The sequence below is a fragment of the Podarcis vaucheri genome (genome assembly GCF_965113315.1).
Source record: "Podarcis vaucheri genome assembly, chromosome: 13".
Classification (NCBI taxonomy): domain Eukaryota; kingdom Metazoa; phylum Chordata; class Lepidosauria; order Squamata; family Lacertidae; genus Podarcis; species Podarcis vaucheri.
Window position 1 is genome coordinate 54,388,701 of NC_138751.1, and position 20,302 is coordinate 54,409,002.

General features: G+C 45.6%; 2 long non-coding RNA genes across 3 annotated transcripts in view; one reads left to right on the forward strand and one right to left on the reverse strand.

The window, feature by feature from the left end:
- Positions 1-252: 252 nt before the first annotated feature.
- On the forward strand, positions 253-11,533 carry LOC309516370. 2 transcript variants are annotated; one of them, XR_014212829.1, is made up of 7 exons: positions 253-881; positions 1,702-1,766; positions 3,761-4,226; positions 6,911-7,056; positions 8,095-8,206; positions 8,872-10,648; positions 10,826-11,533. It is a non-coding gene; the product is annotated as an uncharacterized lncRNA (long non-coding RNA). The 2 variants fall into 2 exon arrangements; XR_014212830.1 differs by having other exon boundaries at positions 260-881; positions 9,918-10,648.
- LOC309516403 overlaps positions 9,235-20,302 on the reverse strand; it is a 125,844-nt gene continuing 114,776 nt past the window's right edge. Inside the window, exon 3 of the long non-coding RNA XR_014212884.1 lies at positions 9,235-9,292. This is a non-coding gene — a long non-coding RNA (uncharacterized lncRNA). The remainder of the gene's footprint in view (positions 9,293-20,302) is intronic.

A 20,302-nucleotide genomic window follows, 5' to 3' on the forward strand; every position in this document is an offset into this window, starting at 1 on the left:
GGCCCTCGTGACCCCGCGCCCAATCCCAGCCCCGGACGCGGCGGGCTGCCGGCCAGGCGGGGCGGGGCCGAGGAGGCTTGACGCAGAGGAAGGCGCGTGATTGACGCAAGCGGCCAGGCTAAATTTAGCCCCCGCGGAGCGGGTTGCGCGCGGCGGGGCCGGGGGCGCGCCGGGCGGGTCCCGAGGCGGCGGGCGGCGGCTGCTGCTGCGCTCCGGCTTGGCCCCCGCTGCTCCGCCCGCGCGCAAGGGAGAGCTATTTCGGGAGCGCCGCGCGGCCGGGCCAGCCAAAGATAGCGCGGGCGGGAAGTATTTATAGCGCGGCGCCTCCGCCGCTTTTCCGGGGCGGGGAGAGGAAAATGCGAGCCGGAGCCTCTGCCCCCGGGGCGAGAGCCGGAGCAGGGATTCCCCGCGCGGGCGGGCGGGCGGGCGGGGGAGGCGGAGACGCCGGGGCTGCCCCGGGCCAGCCTGACGCAATGGCCAGCGGACGGGGATCTCCCTGCCGGGGCGGGGACTCCGCCCGGAGCCGCGAAGCTGGGTGCCGCGCGTTGCCCGGAGGGGGCCGCTGCCCTCTCGCCAAGGGAAAGGGACTTGCAGCGAAGCCGCCGCCGAGTCCAGACTTCTGGAGCGGGACCAAGCAACCTCCTGCACTCTCCGGGCACTTGCTCGGGCGCATCTGGGGGCAGCGCTGGAACGGCAGATCCGCGATCGGTGGAGACGCGGGTGCGGACGTGAGGATGTGCCGTGCACGTGCACGCAGAAGAAAGCTTCCCTGAAGTCACAGGGGATTGGCTCCCTAATAAATACCCGTAGAATTGCAGCCCGACCCTACCTGTGTTTACTCGGAAGTAAGCCCCACTGACCTCCATTGGATTTGCTCTCAGGTAAGTGTGTACAGGATTGTAGCTCTAGGGCAGCATTCTATGCGGTATTTACTTGAAAGTAAGTCCTCACGAGTTCAGTGGGACTTGTTTACTTGTTGTAAGTGACTGAATGGTTTTTCTCCGGTCCTTGCTGCAAACCAAACAGTCTTCCCATATCCTGGTACTGACAGCCCTGGAGGAGAAAAGCAAAACGTGTGAATACACCTTTAACATGCTAATAGTGAAATATGCACATGTATGCATTGAAAAATGTAGGGTCCAGTTGCACTGGGGTTGCTGCAGTGCATATGCATAAGTCCATATGCGTCACAGGGATCCTCCTTACATTCCATAAGATTCCAGCAGGGATGTTTGCTTTTGAGACCCCTTGCAGCTGATAAAAGTTGCAAATGGGTGGCTTCCCCTGTTTGCTCATGCCGTGGTGTAAGGCTTTCCGCAGATGCGGGCATGCTTTTCTTTCATTTATTTAAAAGCAATCTTCTGATCAGACAGATGACCAGAAAAGTTCCATGAGCCAGTGGAGCAAAAGCTGTAATTCTTTGCAGTGGTTTTTTTTGGGGTGTGTGTGTGGTTCTTTCTTATCACCATGTCAAATGGAATATTGTTGCCATTTTCCAGATGGGCACACTACACACTCTCCCCCCCCCCCCCCGCGCATTTGTTCCTTGGTGGCTCCGGGGGCCAGTGACTCCAGGCTGCCCTCTACTGCTGGACATCATAGTAGCTGCAGTAAATGCAAAGCGTTCATTTCCTCCAGGGGTGCCATGTCTGGAAGGTTCCTTGGTGTGTGGGGATTAATCTTCAGCTGTTTTTCCTGCAGGCCCAGAAGAGAGACCATTCCCCACAACTTCTGTCGCTGATTGCCAGCCACACTCTGAATGAAAGGCAAGTTGGAGGGCTAGGAGAAGTCATGTGGGAGGGGCCGTTCTCCTTCAGCGTGATGAGTGAGCGAAGGGACCTGGGACTGCAATAAGGGTGGGGTGGCCTAACCTTGAGCAGTCCTGTGCAGGGGGGCAGGGGCAGTTCAAACACCCCCACGCCCCCTGGGCATTAAGTAGGTGGGGGTGCCTAACTTGGTTGCCAACCCATCATACAACTTTGGGGGAGGGGGAGGGGCAGGAAATCCCCCTGTGATTGGCTCAGAACTTTAGTGCTTTATAAGGAGGTTTCTGTTTTCAGCATAGCCAGTCGCTCTGCAAGACCCCTTCTGAATAATGTTTTCTCTTTCTCTGTGGTTAACTTCCTCTAACTATACTGTTTTGGAGAGTTTGGGGGTATATCTCCTCCTTCTCCATGCTAAGAAAGTTCCTTTTTAATGGAGGGCAGGAAGAAAAAAAAATTGCTCTTGTGCAAATACTCTCCCTTGTTTGTGTTTTTTTTCTGAATCTGGTTCAGAAAACTGGATAACCCCCCTCCCCGGCCAAATTCTGCCCCATGTAGCTTTCGTCAGGTCCCTCCCCCCCAAGTTTGTAGCTGGAAAGTCTTTGCACATTTGCAGCCCTTGGTTGGTGGACGCTCTCTCTCTTACAGTTAATTTTTTTCTTCATGCCTTGGGTAACTGCTAAATCTTGAGAAACCCCAGCCTTGTCTGCAGAAAGCCTTCTTTCATTGTCCGACTGATCAGCACAGGCCCACTGTTAAAAATGTAATCGGATCCGGGAAGTAATTGGGCTTTGCACAAGAGAAAACATAAACAAACCACAGATAGGGACTGTTGCAGGTGTGTATGTGTGTGTTCTGTAAGTTGACTTTATCCTACGAAGCAAACATGACTTCTGGAGGATAAATCAGTGCCCAGTTGATGGGAGAGAAAAGCAAACAGGTGGTCCACGTTACTGTATGAATACTGACTGGCAATAATGCCCTGAATCCTGAAACTACAGAGAATAGGGCAGTGAGGAGTCTTGGGGATGAAGGCACATGGAGCAGGCTTCAACTGCACTTTCTCTCATTAAGCCTATTACTGCAGTCTGATTAAAGACATTGTAATTGAGCTGTCACCTAAATGTAAAGGTAAAGGGGACCCCTGACCATTAGGTCCAGTCATGATCGACTCTGGGGTTGTGGCGCTTGTCTCACTTTACTGGCCAAGGGAGCCGGCGTACAGCTTCCGGATCATGTGGCCAGCATGACTAAGCCGCTTCTGGCGAACCAGAGCAGCGCACGGAAACGCCGTTTACCTTCCCGCCGGAGCGGTACCTATTTATCTACTTGCACTTTGACATGCTTTCAAACTGCTAGGTTGGCAGGAGCAGGGACCGAGCAACGGGAGCTCACCACGTTGCGGGGATTCGAACCACCGACCTTCTGATCGACAAGTCCTAGGCTCTGTGGTTTAACCTACAGCGCCACCTGCGCCCCTTGTCACCTAAATATACATATGGTCAAAACAATTTTGAACCAAGAAGCATGTTCTCTTTGTTTTTAGATGATGCTTGCATGTGTCTTCTTATGAGGCATTCCTTCTGTGTGTGAGTAGAATGAGAATGCCTCTTTTGTGACAGTATATGCCAACTGCAGTTTTTATATATATAGTTGTGTTGCAAAATCTATATTTCCCTTAACAGGGACACTTTTTGAGTCAATGATTTTTTAAAAAATGATTACTCAAATCATTAATTAATTAAATGTTGCAGCCTTGATTACCACCCCATTTCTTTTTACTTACTTTGTCTTTTATAGGGCTGAGCGCTAATACTGAAAACCCATGCTGACCCCTGACACAAATTAAGCCCAAGCAACAATGAGGAAATGTAACAGGGGTAAGACAAGGAATGGGCTCGCAACTAGATGCATTATACCATAAAAGGAAATGTCATCATAGTAGTAGTAGTAATATATATATTTATATATTTATGCCCCACCTTTTTCCCTGACAGGGACTCCAGGCAGCTGATAGATAAAAGAAGGGCTAAAAACAAAGAAAAAAACAATTAAAAAACAATTAAACATTGTCAGGATTAAAAGTATATATTATGTAGATAGATCAAAATACATTAAAACCATACAGATAATCACAGTAAAAACAGCACAGCACCAGCCCTTTCATTAAAAGCCATCAATTTCCCCAAGCCTGTTGGAACAAGAAAGGGAGAATCATTCAAATAATTGCACTGCTAGCAATATTTTCACATTTGAGAGTTAAATCAGCTTTAATTTTTTTGTTTCTGCTGTTTATAGACCACCCATTGACCAAGGTCTTGTGGGCGGTTACTGAAAACCAACAAAGCACAGATACACCTCAACAGAAAGATAGATTAGAGATACATAGGGTGGCCCTTGCATCTTCCCCAAAGCTGGTGTTGTCCTGGCCATCCAGGAATTGTGACTCTGCCAAAGGCAGAGGTAAGTTGTTACTGGACAAATCCTCTAGGGCTTTCAGTTTTTCTCCTTCTACTGCAAATGTAAAACAGCCCCTAATGAAAATATAAAGCAAACTAGTTCACAGTCTAAATTTATTTTCCTGTCCAAACTCAAATATTAGAAGATTTCAGACCTTTCTCTCTCTCTCTCTCTCTCTCTCTCTCTCTCTCTCTCACACACACACACACACACACACACACACACAAAATATGAGAGGAGTTTCCTAAGCCGCATGAAAACACACTCAGGCTTAAGATAGTTATGTTTTGAGCATGAGTGAAGCTTTTAATTATAAAGCCCTCCTGCTGTTAATACTTGAGCTGAGGTTACAGCATACTGATATTTCTGTGAGAAAGTAGCTGAAGGTAAACTGGGTCACTTTGGTAACCTTAAGGTCATATTACTGCCATGCAGTTTATCTGATTTCTGAAAAGTGTTCAGAATTCAGCACTGAAGCTGTTGGTGGTTGCCATCAAGAGACTATGATACAGAACTGCCTTGGCCACCAGTTTGTGGGCCCAGTTCAAAGTGCTGATGGTCTTCTTTAAAGGCCTAAACTGTACTGGACACACACTGCCTCCCCCGAAAAGGCACAATAGTCCAAGTAACAAAGAGCCAGGCATTGTATTTCACAAACAGGTCACCCCATTCCTGATCCCCACGATTCTCCACAACTCTGTGAGACTCTGGGGGCTTCTTGTCAGCAGCCCGACTTAAATTAGGTGATTGTATATGTACTTGCCCATAATATTTGACAGCATTAAAACATTAAAACGAACTCTGCTCATGCTCTTATGTACAAGCAATCATTTTCCCACAAGGTGTCACCTTTGATAGAGTCTTCTCTGTGACTTCTCCAGCTTCTTGTTCCATAGTTTCAAACACTGTTCTGTGGGAAATTGCTGTCTCATGTAGCTATAGCATGTGTAATGCTAGTTAATGCAAAAAGCAATTAAGACCACAGAGTTGTATTGCTAGACACAGCTAGGTCATGCTCCTCACCTAGAAGGAAGGGAGTTAAATTTCCTGCTTTGGTTATTCTCTTTCACCATGTGAACTCTCAGATAAAGTTTGTGCCTGAGCCTGAACTGGCCCGCTATTAGTTCAGACCATGTGCTTAGAGCTGTTTCACTATATTTTGTACCCCAATATTTTTGCCTGTGTTTATATGCTGCTGCATGGATAAATGCATGAACCTGACTTTTGGAACTTTGTAAGTAAAGCATTTTAAAACTTCCCAAGGTGTGTGGTCCGTTCAGTGCTAAGAGGGGTAGAAATGGGGAAGCTCTGCTAGCGACTCAGAACAAGAAGTTTAAAAGGTTTAACAGCCTATATTCCCACAATATGCTGCTGCTTGTGACTTTTAAATCTCTGCTGGGGGCTGTCTGTTGCTGGAGAGCATGTTTAGCCCCACACTTTAGATCTAGGGATCCAGACAATTCTTTTATTAATTACCCCACACGTATGATCTACACCTATGAATCTATTTTCCCCACCTGCTCATCTGATCCAGCAATTCCCAAGCTCACCCAGATAATCCTGTTTGCTGTCACAATCTTTTGATTCTCTTTGAACCATACTGTATTCTATAACTTTCAGAGACAAACCCCTGGGGTTTTGTGTGATGTTCATTATCAGTTCTTCAAACATGATTAAATGTCTGCTTCCTTGCTCGCATTATTATAACTGGGTTCAGCAAGAAGCTGCTTAAATCGGAACAGGTTACTGACAAACTGTACATCTTGACAGACTATAGTCTTCATGAATGACACAGATTATGAAGCAATAACTTCGTGCAGGGGTACCAGATGAGGTTGCCCTCTCCCCTCGCCCCTCCCCTTATTTCTTCTTTCCTTGAAACCCTGGCCCAATGATTAAGAGATGGCTGGGGGACTCAGGATCGCCCCTCCAGCCTTCCCTGGTGCCAGGTCCTTCAAAGTGGCCCCTCAGGATTATGCACACCTTATATCAGGTTGGAACACTGGGTGGTCATAATAACAATTTCTCTAAATCCGAATCTTAATCAATACAATCCCCTAACATCTGTATCTATCTGTTCTTTAAATTTCTCAATTACTGGGATGTCAATGTAGAAAAATTAGGGGGTGTGTGTGGACCTTTATCCTGAATTGCCCTGCCCCCACCCATTTTTAAAGGAAAATTGAAAAAGAAACTAAGTCTTGGTCCAAACTCAACCTCTTCCTCTTGGATATGTTTACTTCACTGAAGATGGCCGTCCTGCCCAAGCTGTTGTCCTCGCTTGTTCCTGTGGCTTGAACAATCAGGGTGGGAAACTCTGACAAATTGATTCTGATGAATGGGTGGGATTTCCCGCACATCCAACGCTTATGATTCTTTTCAGAGTAAGCATTTATTACCCTTCCTCTGGAATGATCTGCTTAAGCCTTGGGCTGACTTGGAGGCCTGTAATTGGAATAGCACCTTGACCCAGACAGTTTCCCTGTTCCCACAAGAAATGAAAGGGGGTTGAGAACTCCTTTTTTTGGGTGGAATTCGCAGAGGAATCTTGCTCCTCCCATCTCTCTTGTTCTTCCCTTCTTACATTGTCATCCCCCTTTCTGTTGTCAACGTAGAGGGCCACTTCGAAGAATCTTAAAACACAGGGAATTGTTCTTGTTTCTGTCATGATAATACTCCTTTTTCAGAAGAGCAACTCAAAGGCAAGTTGGAGGCACCCTCTGTGAACTGGTTGTCTGTATTTTGGATTCGTTGCTTTTTCTCAAACGGGACAGTCAAGTATCTGGGTCGCTGCCTGATTCAGCGGACAACTGCTTAGAAGCCACTTTGGCAAGTAAGCAGCATGTAAATAAATAAAGTGTGAACAATGGACTCAAAAAATGCACAGGGTGAAATAGGGTGTGGGATCCTTGCCGGAAGATGCTGGGACCACCTTTTAAAATATCCTGCCTCAGAATTCTACAGATGTCCCCATTTGAGATCCAAGAGATTCATATTAGCACCATCTGTGACGTTGCAAGATATCCTGGGGTCTTCTAGTCATCAGATGGTGCAGCGTAGCCGCTCAGGCAGCAAAATGTCTTGGGGGGGGTGTCTCCAATAAATTAGGTTGCACCACTGTTGTGAAGTAAGAATTAAATATAAAGGTCAGACAGAAACCAGAGCCCTTGTTTACAAAATACACTCTGCTGACAGGGGAATTGTGTGTTCTGTCCCCACCGCCACCCCCAAGTCTGCACACTGCATTTCCTCCGCAAAAAAGTGGTGCTGGAGTAGATCCAGATTAAGTGGTCCACACAAAGGTATGACATCTAAACTGCTGCTTCCATCAGAGAAGCTATTTTTCAGCACTGGCACAATGAGGAAGATTTGCCAAAAACACTCACTGCAGACAAAGCCCGAAGCAGTTCGTTTCACCCTTTCTTTGGTGCTTCTGTGAATGAATTGAGCACCCATGCATGTGCTCAGCAAAGCACTCAAGGCAGAGCCAAACATACTTTAAGGATAAAGCGAGTGAAGAACCAGAGTGCTGCTTTCTCAAAGGCAGTTGCTAGGGAAGATTAAAGTTCTCTCCGGGGAACTGCATGCTGTCATCAGCTCAAAGCTCTCACAGAAGCTGAGCTTCTTATGTTCACTGCAATAAAAGCTACAGCACACAGGACATCATCCTACCATGAGAGGTTTTGTCAAACAGCCCAAGGCCAGAGAAAGCCAGCAGCCTAAGCTATTTCAGAAGAGCTTTTCTCCAGTCCCAACAGTTGTCCTCATACCCAATAGAAAACACTTATTTGGTAATCGTATAAAGTATAACATACTATAAAATTATATTAAATAATAGGAAATGTTTATTTTGTTGTCCTATTTATTATAGGGCCATAGTCATGGTTAAGCGAAGTCAACTGAATTGCATCCCACCATTACAGTGAGAAATCAGGAGGGGAGTCAGGTAGAAGATGGTTCAACAGATCGGCAGTGTGGAAGCAGTAAGTATGAAGGTGGTTTCTGCCGAACTTGGGGTAGAAAAGAGAGGAAATGGGTTATTTTGAATTAGTTAAATGACATGAATTGTGCATTTTTCTTCCATAGACTTTGCTGGGGTGGATTTTCCAGAATGATTTATCCAATTATTTTGGGGTGTATCCAGCTAGGTTCTGCTCAAGCGTAGGTGTATGGAAATTAATGGACCTAAGTTAGTCGTGTCATTAATTTTGGTGGGTCTACTTTGAGTAGGTTTAACATTGGATACAATCCAATGCATTTTGGGGAAATGGGTCATTGTTTTAGGTCAGTTGGTTGTACTTGTACCCATGAGTTGTGTTTGTAATTTTTATTTAAAAGGCACTTTGTTGTCCAGTGTAATCAATGGACTTGTTGGGGCTACTGTTGCTAGGCAGTGCTTCTGGCCAGTCTGGGACAATAGAAGCTTGCTGTTACTAGGCAGGATTCTCACATCCCAAACTTCAGCCTGCAGTTTGCAGTTCAGGTAGAAGTTAGGTATGAAAGGAGATGGGAAAAGCAAATCACAGGAGATGAATACAAATAGTTTGAGATGAATGGGGAGAGGGAAAGGAAAATGATATCACAGATGCACAGCAACTGGATTCCATTTTTTATTGAAAAAAAATATTTTTATTGCTTTTATATATAGATAAACTATAGCAAAACATAAGAAGCATGAAGCGGGGACCAGGTGTACAAGCAAAAAACAGGATGTATACCAAATTTTCACATATTAATGTCCAAAATGTTTTTTGTGCTATATAGGGAGTTAGTTACATATATATAAATCCAAAGCACTATCAACAACAAAGTAAGGAGACTTTCAGATTTCTGTGTCAAGAAGCCCATATGTGGAGGCAAGCTGGAGAAAGGTCCACCCTTCCTTGATTAGTTTAAGGAACAAACTTTTGCCTTGTGGCATAAAATGCATCAGGTGTCTTTAGTCCTTTTGGTGTTCTCAGTTGGTGGGTTATCTTGCCCAGAGTTGCTGTTTTCGACACATTTCTATGCCACAATGTTAATGTCCAAGTTCGTTGAGGTTTTCCGTATTTGGGCAGTTGATGGATGGGCTGCAGCGTTGAGAAAGATGTGCAATTCTTTAAATTTAATGTCAGTCTTAGGACCCACAATTATAGGTAATAGTAGCCATTGAGGAGTACATTCATTGTATTCCTTTAGTTAGCTGTTTCCCAGAACAGAGCTATTAGGCAATACCCCATTCCTACAATTTTGCCAACAAGCCAGTGAAATCTCTGATGTTACGTGAGGAAGTTGCACAGGTGTCCTAGCCTACCTGTGCCAAAGCTTAATTGTACTCTCTCGCTCTAATGTATGCTGGCAGAGGGTCATATCCATCTCTGCTGTTCTGCTATCTCAGGAGACTTAGGATTTCAGAGTGACACTTTCCCCATCCCTCCTCTCCCTAGCAGCCTCAAAATCACCTCCAGAGGGCTGGACCATCACCTGGGGAAGATTTTGAGGGTGTAAAAGGAGAGAAGAGGGAACTTCATTGTGTGAGTGGAAATTAGTGCATGCCGTGTTGGATGCAACCCACAGGCTGGAAAGTTTTGAATTCCCACATCTTAACTCTGATGACTACTAGCTGTTGTGATTAATAGGTAAAAGGTAAAGGACCTTTGGATGGTTAAGTAAAGTCAAAGGTGACTGAGGTTGCGGTGCTCATCTCCCTTTCAGGCCGAGGGAGACGGTGTTTATCCACAGACAGCTTTCTGGGTCGTGTGGCCAGCATGACTAAATCGCTTCTGCCGCAACGAAACACTGTGATGGAAACCAGAGTGCATGGAAATGCCGTTTACCTTCCCGCCACAGCAGTACCTGTTTATCTACTTGCACTGGTGTGCTTTCAAACTGCTAGGTTGGCAGGAGCTGGGACATAGCTGGAGCTCACCCAGTCGCAAGGATTCGAACCGCCGGCCTTCTGATCTGCAAGCCCAAGAGGCTCAGTGGTTTAGACCACAGCGCCACCTGCATCCCTATTAGTGATTAATAAATTGATGGTGATAATAGTGATGGTAGGTCTCAAATTAGCCTTTGATTTGATAACCCAAGGCAGAAGTTGTCAACCTTTTTGAGTCCACAGCTCCCCTGACCAACTGCGTTCTTTCTGCGGATCCCCTGGAGAGAAACGTGCTCTGAGTCTCAGGAGCTCCCCTTGCCTGCCGAGCTGCCCACCCCTCACCTCTTTTGCGGAGACCCTTCCTTGTGGAGGGTTCCCTCAGCCTCCTCTCCCCTTTCCTCAAGAATCTTTGCCCGCTTGTTTACTTACCCTGAGGCCACCTTGGCTCTCGGCAACCTGCTCTCAGCTCCCCTGGCCAGCCCCAGAGGCTGCTTTCACCTGGAGAACTTGTAGCCTGGGCCGCTACAAAAACACAGCTGTGCAAGCCTTTGGGAGGCAGAGACATGCAGTGGTGTAGCGTGGGGGGTGCAGGGGGGGCCGGCCGCACCGGGCGCAACATCTGGGGGTTAGGGTTAGGGGGCGGAAATCCACGGGTTAGGGGGCGCAAATCCACGGGTTAGGGGGCGCAAATTACTTGCCTTGCCCCGGGTGCTGACAACCCACGCTACGCCACTGGAGACACGAGAGGGCATCAGAGGAGGGAAGGAAGGAAAGAGGGAGAGAGGCCACTGTTGCCCACGGCGTGCCTGACCACCATTCAAGACGCCCCAGGGTGCCACGGCACACTGGTTGAAAACCACTCACCTAGGGGATGGTTGCAGAACAACCAAAAGAGTGCACCAATTGATAAAAGTCTGTTTTATCTCACGGAACAATTACAGTTGGAAAGTAGAATGGAAATCAGATGTTGTGTAGGAGGTCCTCTGTCAAATTCTGTTGCAACTGCGAGAGGAATTAGTGTTGTAGTCTAGCTCCCCTCGTTCCCTGATTTAACTCTCCAGAACGTCATAAACTGAAAATTTGCAGAAGCCAGAATGCCTCCAGACTCCTGTATGTGGACGATGCAGTCCTTCTCTCAAACACAGTTAGGCCTGAAACACGTATTAGAAGGATGTTCTAACCTTTACGTATAAGAATGAAGCTCTTGCAATTAGTTACGACTAAGGGATTTTTTTGCTTATTCTTAAAAAGTAATGAAAGATAAATGGCTCTTTTGATGGCTACCTATGTGTTTTTAACCTTTTAGGATTTTATCATTGGGTTTAATATTTTTATATTGTTGTAAACGGCTGTGGTATATCTTTATGATGCAGCAGTGTAATAAATATTTTTAATAAATAAATAAAGAAAGCTATTATATAGTTCTCTATCTCCAAATCCCTGAAGAGGATGCAGAGGCTTCCGCGCTCCTCCACATGCAGCTGCTGGGTGACCTTGGGCCAGTCACACTTCTTTGAAGTCTCTCAGCCCCACTCACCTCACAGAGTGTTTGTTGTGGGGGAGGAAGGGAAAGGAGAATGTGAGCCGCTTTGAGACTCCTGAAGGGGAGTGAAAGGCGGGATATCAAATCCAAACTCCTCTTCTTCTTCTACATGCAGTAACACTGTCCTGCTGTGGAAGACAATCGGTAGGGTTATTTTTTACTACAGTGGAACCTCGGATTACGTACCGTCCTCCTTACGAATTCTTTGGGTAACAAGCTCTGCTAACCCGGAAGTAGATGCCCTTGTTGTGAACTTTACCCCTGGGTGCAAGCAGAAGTCGCGTGCCGGCAGAGGCCCCATTAGCGAAAGCGCACCTCATGTTAAGAACGGTTTCAGCTTAAGAACGGACCTCTGGAACGAATTACAGTGGTGCCTCGCAAGACGAAATTAATTTGTTCTGCGAGTTTTTTCGTCTTGCAAATTTTTCGTCTTGCGAAGCACGGTCAAGTCGCAACTGCACCTCTTCAAGCGGTTTTAAGAAAAAGGAAACAAACTTGCAAGACGTTTTTGTCTTGCAAAGCAAGCCCATAGGGAAATTCGTCTTGCGAAGCAACTCAAAAAACGAAAAACTCTTTCGTCTTGCGAGTTTTTTGTCTTGTGAGGCATTCGTCTTGCGAGGTACCACTGTACGTTTGTAACCGGAGGTACCGCTGTATTGCAGAAAGAACTGGACAAATGATAGGGCTCAAGTTGAGATCCCAGCCTTGTTATCACTATTAATATGGAGCTACTTCACAAAGAATGTATTAGGATGCTCTTGGCTGAAGCAAGGATGGAGGTGGATAAGCATTGGAAAGATGGGGAGGAACTTTCCACTAAAGAGTAGATAGAATGAGCAAGGAACATTATTTTAGCTGAAGAACCAGCACATCAAATTAGGCAAGGGATTGGGGGGGAAATGATTTATTCATGACAACATGGTATCCATTTATTGTTTATGCTCCATTTATTGTTTATGCCATCAAAGATTTATCACTATGTAGTCTGCCTAATTCTTGGAGCAAGATTTGGCAGTTTTTTTCTGAATGAGGAAAACAATTGTTAAGATTTTTGTAGTGTAAGACGTGAAGAAAATGGACCAGCAGTTCCAAGAAAATTTGTAAAACATTATTCGAATAAAGTGATAGCTCTCATCTTGGTTTATTGCTGTTTACAGTTTGTTAATACCAATGTTTTGTGGGATAAATCAGCCTCATATAACCAACGTGTGTAACTCTAATGAATGCGCTAAGAGGTTAAGACCATAGAGTAAGCTGTCCTGCCAGGCTTACCTAGGATACTGCCCCTCACCTTGGGAGGAAGGGCTACCAAACTCTTTATTCTCTCACTTCCACCATATGAACCCTACTAGTAAGGAGGTCTAAGCTGGATGCACGGCTTAAACAAGCTATTTTTGTGATTCTATACAAATAATTTAGAAACTTGGCATTTTTTAATCCAAGTTAAACTGCCTGTCTTTTTTTTTGCTGCTGTATGGAAAAGCACATGAATCTGACCTCTGAGGAGTTTGTAAGTAAACAATTTTTAACTTACCAAACGTGTGGTCTCTTTCTGTGCTATGGAAAGTGGGGGATTTTGGAAGCAACTTAGAAGGGGATATTTTAAAGTACTAACTGCCTATATTTCCACACTTTACTATGCTGCATATATTGTGATTTTAAATCTCTGCTGGGGCTCTCACCTAAAAGTACTTGCCCCGAACCTGGATCTTGGCGTCCAGGAAATTCTCCTTCTCATTATACCTAAAATATTTCTCCTTTTAACCAAAAAATGACATGTTTTCTGGGGCATTGTCTGCATCCTGACATCAGGAAGATTGGAGCTGTCATAAGAGCTGTTAGTTAAGCAACGAAGTTCTCAGGCCCTGATCCACAAAAAGTGCTTGTGCATCTCCTCTTCCCAGGCAGATAGCCAGGTGCTTTGGCAGTGACTCTGAAGATCTTCCCTGGCTTGCTGTCCTGTTCCGGTGGTCTTCTTGGGTGCTGGAGAACTGACGAGGAACCCAGGCAGCTGGGTAAGGACCTCCAGTCCTGGGGCAGGGATAGCTCCTCAGGTTCATTGGTAGTATGGAGATCTGCTGGAGGTTCCAGCTGCCCTTGCTCCTTATTTGAGGAGACCTCAGGTTATCAGTCTGAGCAACGCTGAATCCTAACAGTTAGCCTGAGAAATAAATAGCAATATATCAAATAGTAAAAATCATCACGACCACCTTGCAACCATGAAAGAGGTGCATGCGTTTGCTTGGTTTCCTCTTCCCTACCCATCCCACTTTCCTTTTGTGTTTTGCCTTTTCAATTGAAGGCTTGCATTATTTTTGTTGATAGAAGCTGCTTTGGGATCTTTTTCAGCTGAAGAGTGGAAGTATAAATGCACTGAGTGAATGGATTGATGAATAATAACAAATATAACAAGCCTCTCTCCCACAGTAAATGGAGCAGTGATAGAATTAGAAGAGGTATGCCTCTGTACCCTTAGAGCTTGCTTGAAGAACAGGAAGCAGAGAGTAGGCATAAATGGACAGCTGTCACGATGGATGGATGGATGGATGGATGGATGTAAGAAGTGGAGTCCCCTGTAACTTGTTCATAAGTTGTGATGAGACCAAATCATTCAGGCAGGTAAAAGCAAAAGGAATCAAGGGTAGCTCTAAACCAGGCGATTAGTCATTAAAATAGTAGATACAGTCCACTCAGAGCTGGCACCAGGTTTGAGAGGGCCCCGGGGAACATGGATTCCACCCTCTATCAGTGGGTCCTGGTGGACTTACTTAGCTGTGGTGACAGGGCTGCCAAGGTGACATGGTTCAGCCACCATGTTTCAATATTAGGTTCACAGTATAAAAATACAAAATAAAAACACAAAATACATAATAAAAACAAGAATACAATACCCCCCCCCCATTTAAAAGGACATAGACTGTTAATCAGCTCAAGGCCTGGTTGAAGAATTTTTGCCTGGTGTTTAAAGATCAGGAAGGCCTCAGGCGAGTCCATTTGACAAATAGGGAACCACTGCAAAAAAAGGTTAAACAGGTACGGTGGACCCTCCGGATACAAATTAAATTTGTTCCAAGGGTCCGTCCACAACCCAAAAAGTCTGTAGGCAGAGGCACCGCTTCTGCACATACATGTGGTGTGATCGAGCGCTTCTGTGCATGCGTGCGCGGCGAAACCTGGAAGTATACACTTCCGGGTTTGCCATGTTCATAACCTGAAAGTTACGTATCCAGAGTGGTACGTAACGAGAGGGCCCACTGCAAAGACATGTTTCCTGAGATACAGAAGAAGAGAAATGAGTTGAGTGTAATTCCTATATGACCAACAAAATGAATGTAAAGGACAAAGAGAGGAAATATAATTCAGGGATAACCTCTTCCAAAATTAATGACCAGGTGGAATGGTCAATGCAGACTGAGAGGGAAGACAGTTTATAGGGGGATAGCAAGATGAGTCTTTGCAAGATGAATAATGCATCTAAAGTTTAATACTGTTTGGGTGAATTAACAAAATTCTAGCCCATCATGGCATGACTGCACTGCACGTTTATTGGAGACTCTGCAGACTGACTGGAGTATGTGCACAGAGTGTACAAAACAGGCTATGCATGTTCCCCAAGGCCTGTTGGGAATTATCTACAAGGGCCAGATAATATACAAAATTCAGCTGAGATGTGTACTTTGCCCAAAGGCATGTTTATGTACACAGTTCCCTCTTCATTGAAGGATTATGTGTATGTTCTCCATGAGGCCTGGTGAATGTGCACAATGGCTGGCTGTGATACACATTAACCACTCAATTTATGTTCCACTTAACACACACAGGCTTAGACTAGTATCTATTGTGAGCAGTAATGGTAACTTCTCTCTCAAAAATGTATAGTAGTATTATTCAAAAGTGAATAATAGAACACTATGTAGATTATCATCATCATTACAGTTCTTGAAGCCCAGAGTGATTGCATAGCTCCATGTATAAACAAAACTGTTTTCCTATTTCCTATGAAAGCTGTTCTTCCAGCCGACCCCTTCAAGTCTGCATCAAAGAATGACATATTTCTGACGTATTGCATCACAAAGAGCCATTCTGTCTACCAGGAACAATCACATGGAAGCAGCTTTTCTGTTCTAAAATGAAAGGCCAAAATAGGGTTGAATAGCCTTTCTACAACCACAGTAGAACGTATCGCCTCACAATTGTACAATGATCCACAATATTAAGTGCTGATAGCTATTTAAAAATGCTTGCAGGGGAAAAACCAGCAGCTTTCTCTCCACACCTCCATGTAGATATATTCCAAAATACAGTTATTATGGGAACAGGTTAAAAGTGAGATAAGCCTGATTCATACAACAGAAACTCAGCTTCTTCCAAAAGACAATTTGCTGGGTATACTGGCAAAAGAGAGAGCCTGAACAGTCTGTCTAAAATGTGTCATTTTATTTGTGTTGGGGAAAGGGGTGGGGGAGACTTACATTTAACAATTAGCAGTCTAATCAGTCTATTCAGTCTATCTCAGCAAATAGCAAGTACAGTATATCCATATCCCCACTCCTGGAACTACTAACATACTGTTGCAACATGAATGGAAGGAAAGGACTGGTTCACACATGGCATTTCATCACTAGATGGCTGCAACATCACTTGATGGTTTGCATGTTCCATCCCCAGATAAATTCAGCACAGACCAAACTGCTTAACATGCAAGTATGCACCTAGGCCATCGTAATTCTGATTCCAGTTACTGCACCCATGGGGCAAGAGGAGTGTGCCGTTAATATGCTAATCTTTTCCGGTAAGTGGGTATTTCAATTAATTAAAATATTAAATAAAGACGGGGGAAACAGGTCATTGACCCATGATGGGCATGATGACCTGTCATCATCCTATGGTATCTGACATAACATCTGTTTTGCAGCAGCTGCATTCCCAGTTTATGTCCCCTGTTATGGCTCCTGCCAACCTAGCAGTTCGAAAGCACGTCAAAGTGCAAGTAGATAAATAGGTACCACTCCGGCGGGAAGGTAAATGGCATTTCCGTGCGCTGCTCTGGTTCGCCAGAAGCGGCTTAGTCATGCTGGCCACGTGACCCAGAAGCTGTGACGCTGGCTCCCTCGGCCAATAAAGCGAGATGAGCGCCACAACCCCAGAGTCAGCCATGACTGGACCTAATGGTCAGGGGTCCCTTTACCTTTACCTAAGGCTCAGAGGCTTCTAGGAGCAGCAGGTGAACACCTCTGGTCTGGTTCCATCTTGGTTCAAGTGGAGCTCATCCCTTTTGGACAGCCCCAGCTTGTCCTAAAGGACTGCTCAGTGCCCAGCAAATCCCAAATACCACTCATGCAGTGATTTAAGTCTCAGTGAATTAATGACAAAGGTAATCATAGCAATGTCATTTCCTGTTGATGTGGACAAGGTGTGGGGAATAAGAATCACATACCAAGGTTTCTACACTTTTCACCCAGACTCTCACATGAGAATGAGGAAATCCCAGCGTGTGGAATAATGCAAATGCTTTTGAAACACACTCATTCTGCATTGCATAAGGGACCTTCCTTGGAAGTTTGCTGTGAGGTGAGAGATCTGTTATTTGGGGATGGCTCTTTCCACCTGCCTTGCCTCAACCTCTGGGAACCTTTATGAGGAAGCTTCTTCCTGGACTGTGAGCAGGCACAGAAATTTAAGATCTACCTTTAAGAGAGGACTCCGCATTCTACGTTCGATTTGTGTTTTTTGTAGCTGCTTTTGTGTTTTATTTGGGTTAGTCTTCTATATCTTATTGCATTATGAATAACTTTAATAAAAAAAATTCACCTGCAGAACTGTGAGGAGAACTTGTGGTCTGTTGTGGCGGCATAAATGGGTTGCTAATTGACCTAATGTTGCTAATTGACGAAACGGTCAATAATGGTGAACCTGTGCTCACTTTTTAATATTTTTAAAATGAATTGTTAATGGTTGAATTAATAATTCTACAACTGAATATGATATTGTAGTTTATTATGTATTACAATTCTGTTTCTGTAGACTGTCTATTTTCTGTAAACTGCTTTGGGTACAAATTTTGGGTTTGTGGAAAATGCAGTGCATATATATAAATTACTAGGTAAACTAGAGGCCACATAAGCAATTACACTTTCTTTTCTTCTTAATCTGTCCATTTTATAGTTTTGAAAATATTCAGTCATTCAGCCTAAAAATAACATTTTATTTCAGAATTTTGTACTTGATTCAAAAAAACTTTTCATTAGTTAAACCAACCCTATTTTATTAGAGCTAAGTTTAATCAATTGATTAATGCTTTAGCTAGTGGGGGGAAAAACCTTTTTGAATCGGATACAAAATTTGGAAATAAAATATTATTTTAGGCTGAATGGTTGAGTATTTTCAGCCATCTAAAAATTGATCTACTTCCACTTTAAAAAAAGAGACAACAGCCCAAAGCAACCAACTGGCTGTTTCAAAGGGACTAAGTATATCCTTGTCTTTATCTTTGATACGGTAATTACATTTTCTCAATTTGTAAGCTCTTTAAGCTGTGGTAGGGATTGTATAATAGGCACAAGTGAGCTAAAAATACATTTCATATTTAACTGCCTAATAACCGGCAACTGAGGGAAACAGGAGCCAAATATGAAAACAGGAAGTTCCCCTCCGCAAGCTGCATTTTTCTGATAGGTAGGATTTCTTAAAGCCTTTGCTAAAATAATAACCCCCTTCAAGTTTTAAATAAAAGCAGAGTTGTTGGCCATTGTTTATAGCTCTGCGTAGCTGAAAAGCAGTGACCGTATTATATTAAGAGGAGCTTAACTGAGTCCTGGGAACAGGCGCTAAATTTAGCACCCTTATTTGCAACAGTAAAAAGCTTTAGTTTTAAATTCCGTTTTGACTCCGTAATTCGGTGCCGATACCCTATGTGGTCTGCATGTAGCAAAGTGACCCCGATTCCAAATCTAACTTGAGTCTGAAATGATGGGATGGATTTTGTTAATTTGGGCCCTGCTAGGCCTTCGCTAGGGACGTGGGTGGCGCTGTGGGTTAAACCACAGAGCCTAGGGCTTGCCGATCAGAAGGTTGGCGGTTCGAATCCCCGCAACAGGGTGAGCTCCGGTTGCTCGGTCCCTGCTCCTGCCAACCTAGCAGTTCAAAAGCACATCAAAGCTCAAGTAGATAAATAGGTACAGCTCCGGCGGGAAGGTAAATGGCATTTCCGTGCGCTGCTCTGGTTCACCAGAAGCGGCTTAGTCATGCTGGCCACTTGACCCAGAAGCTGAACACCGGCTCCCTCGGCCAGTAAAGCGAGATGAGCACCGCAACCCCAGAGTCGGCCATGACTGGACCTAACGGTCAGGGCTGCCTTTACCTTTACTTTAGGCCTTCGCTATCTACTCCTCTAAGCTGTTTGTTCCGGTGTAGAGCTAAAGAGCGTGTTTTCCTTGGGAAAGGAGCAGGAGAAGGCAGAAACTTCTGACCCGTGCCTAGGAAGCACAGGGCAAGCGGCAGTGTCAATTTTGGTGTAAGCTGCGTGGAACTTTCTGCAAGGAGAAACTCACTAAGACCTGGGCGGAAAGTGAAAAAAATGTGCTTAGCAGGTGCAACGTGCGGGAGGAGGAAGATGCGGGAGGTGACCGTGGGGATGGTTTGGGTGCAGAGGGGCTGCACAAAAGGGGAGAGAGGAGGCAGGGACCTGGGAGTGAAGGGGAACACGGATGCAGAGTGGGACTGCAGAGCAGGAGAGAGAAGCGGCTTCGGGTCTGGGGTTGGGAAAGGGAAAAGCAGCTTGTACGAGGTGAGAAGAGGAAGCTGCATGGAGTTAATGGTGAGGGAAATCACTGGCGGAGGAACCATAGCTGTCAACTTTCAGATTTGAAAATAAGGGATCAGCAGCCTCACCTGTCCGGGGACAGTCTACGGGATATCTAACAATCCAGGGTAGCAGCGGGAAGCAGCGGGAAACGGCGCTGGAGTAAGGGAATTTCCCGCAAAAAAAGGGAAGGTTGACAGCTATGGTAGGAACGGGAGTACAGAGCGAGCGGCCCACCCCTGGTACCGCTATTCCGATAGGGTGCCATCGCGGCGGCCACCGTGGACACGTGCCACGCACCCCTGCGCGCTGGGTACCACGCCCGTGTGGGTGGTGTGCCATGCCCTCGTGGATGGTGTGCCACATCCCTGGGATGCGCACCATGCCCCCACAAGCAGCGTGCCATGCCACGCCCCCGCAGGCGGCATGCCACGCCCCCAGGAGGTGCACCACGCCCCCGTGGGCACCAGCCACACCCCCGCCTGCTCTCCACCCCTGGTAGCGGAGCATGCAGCTTCGTCCCTGGGAGGAATGGCAGGGATGAAGCCCTGAGTAACCTCATATACTACAAGTCCACTCACCTCTCTTGGTGCAGCAGTGTTCCCCAACAGTGGAATTCAAACAGCAGTGCCCTTCCTGATAGTGGATCGGGCATATGCCCCCTCTGCCTATCAGGAGCTGGATCTTAGCCTGCCCTCTACATTGGCGAATGGGGATGCAGGCTGGGATGTGGGCAGAGCCAATAGAGCTGACGGTGGGCTTCCCTCAGATCCGCCCCCTGTCCATTTAAGCAGCCCAGACCTGGGGCACAGCCTGTTTGTTCCTGCGCCAGGTTCCCCCACATCCACCGTTTACGCTGATAGGCAATGACTTTGTTG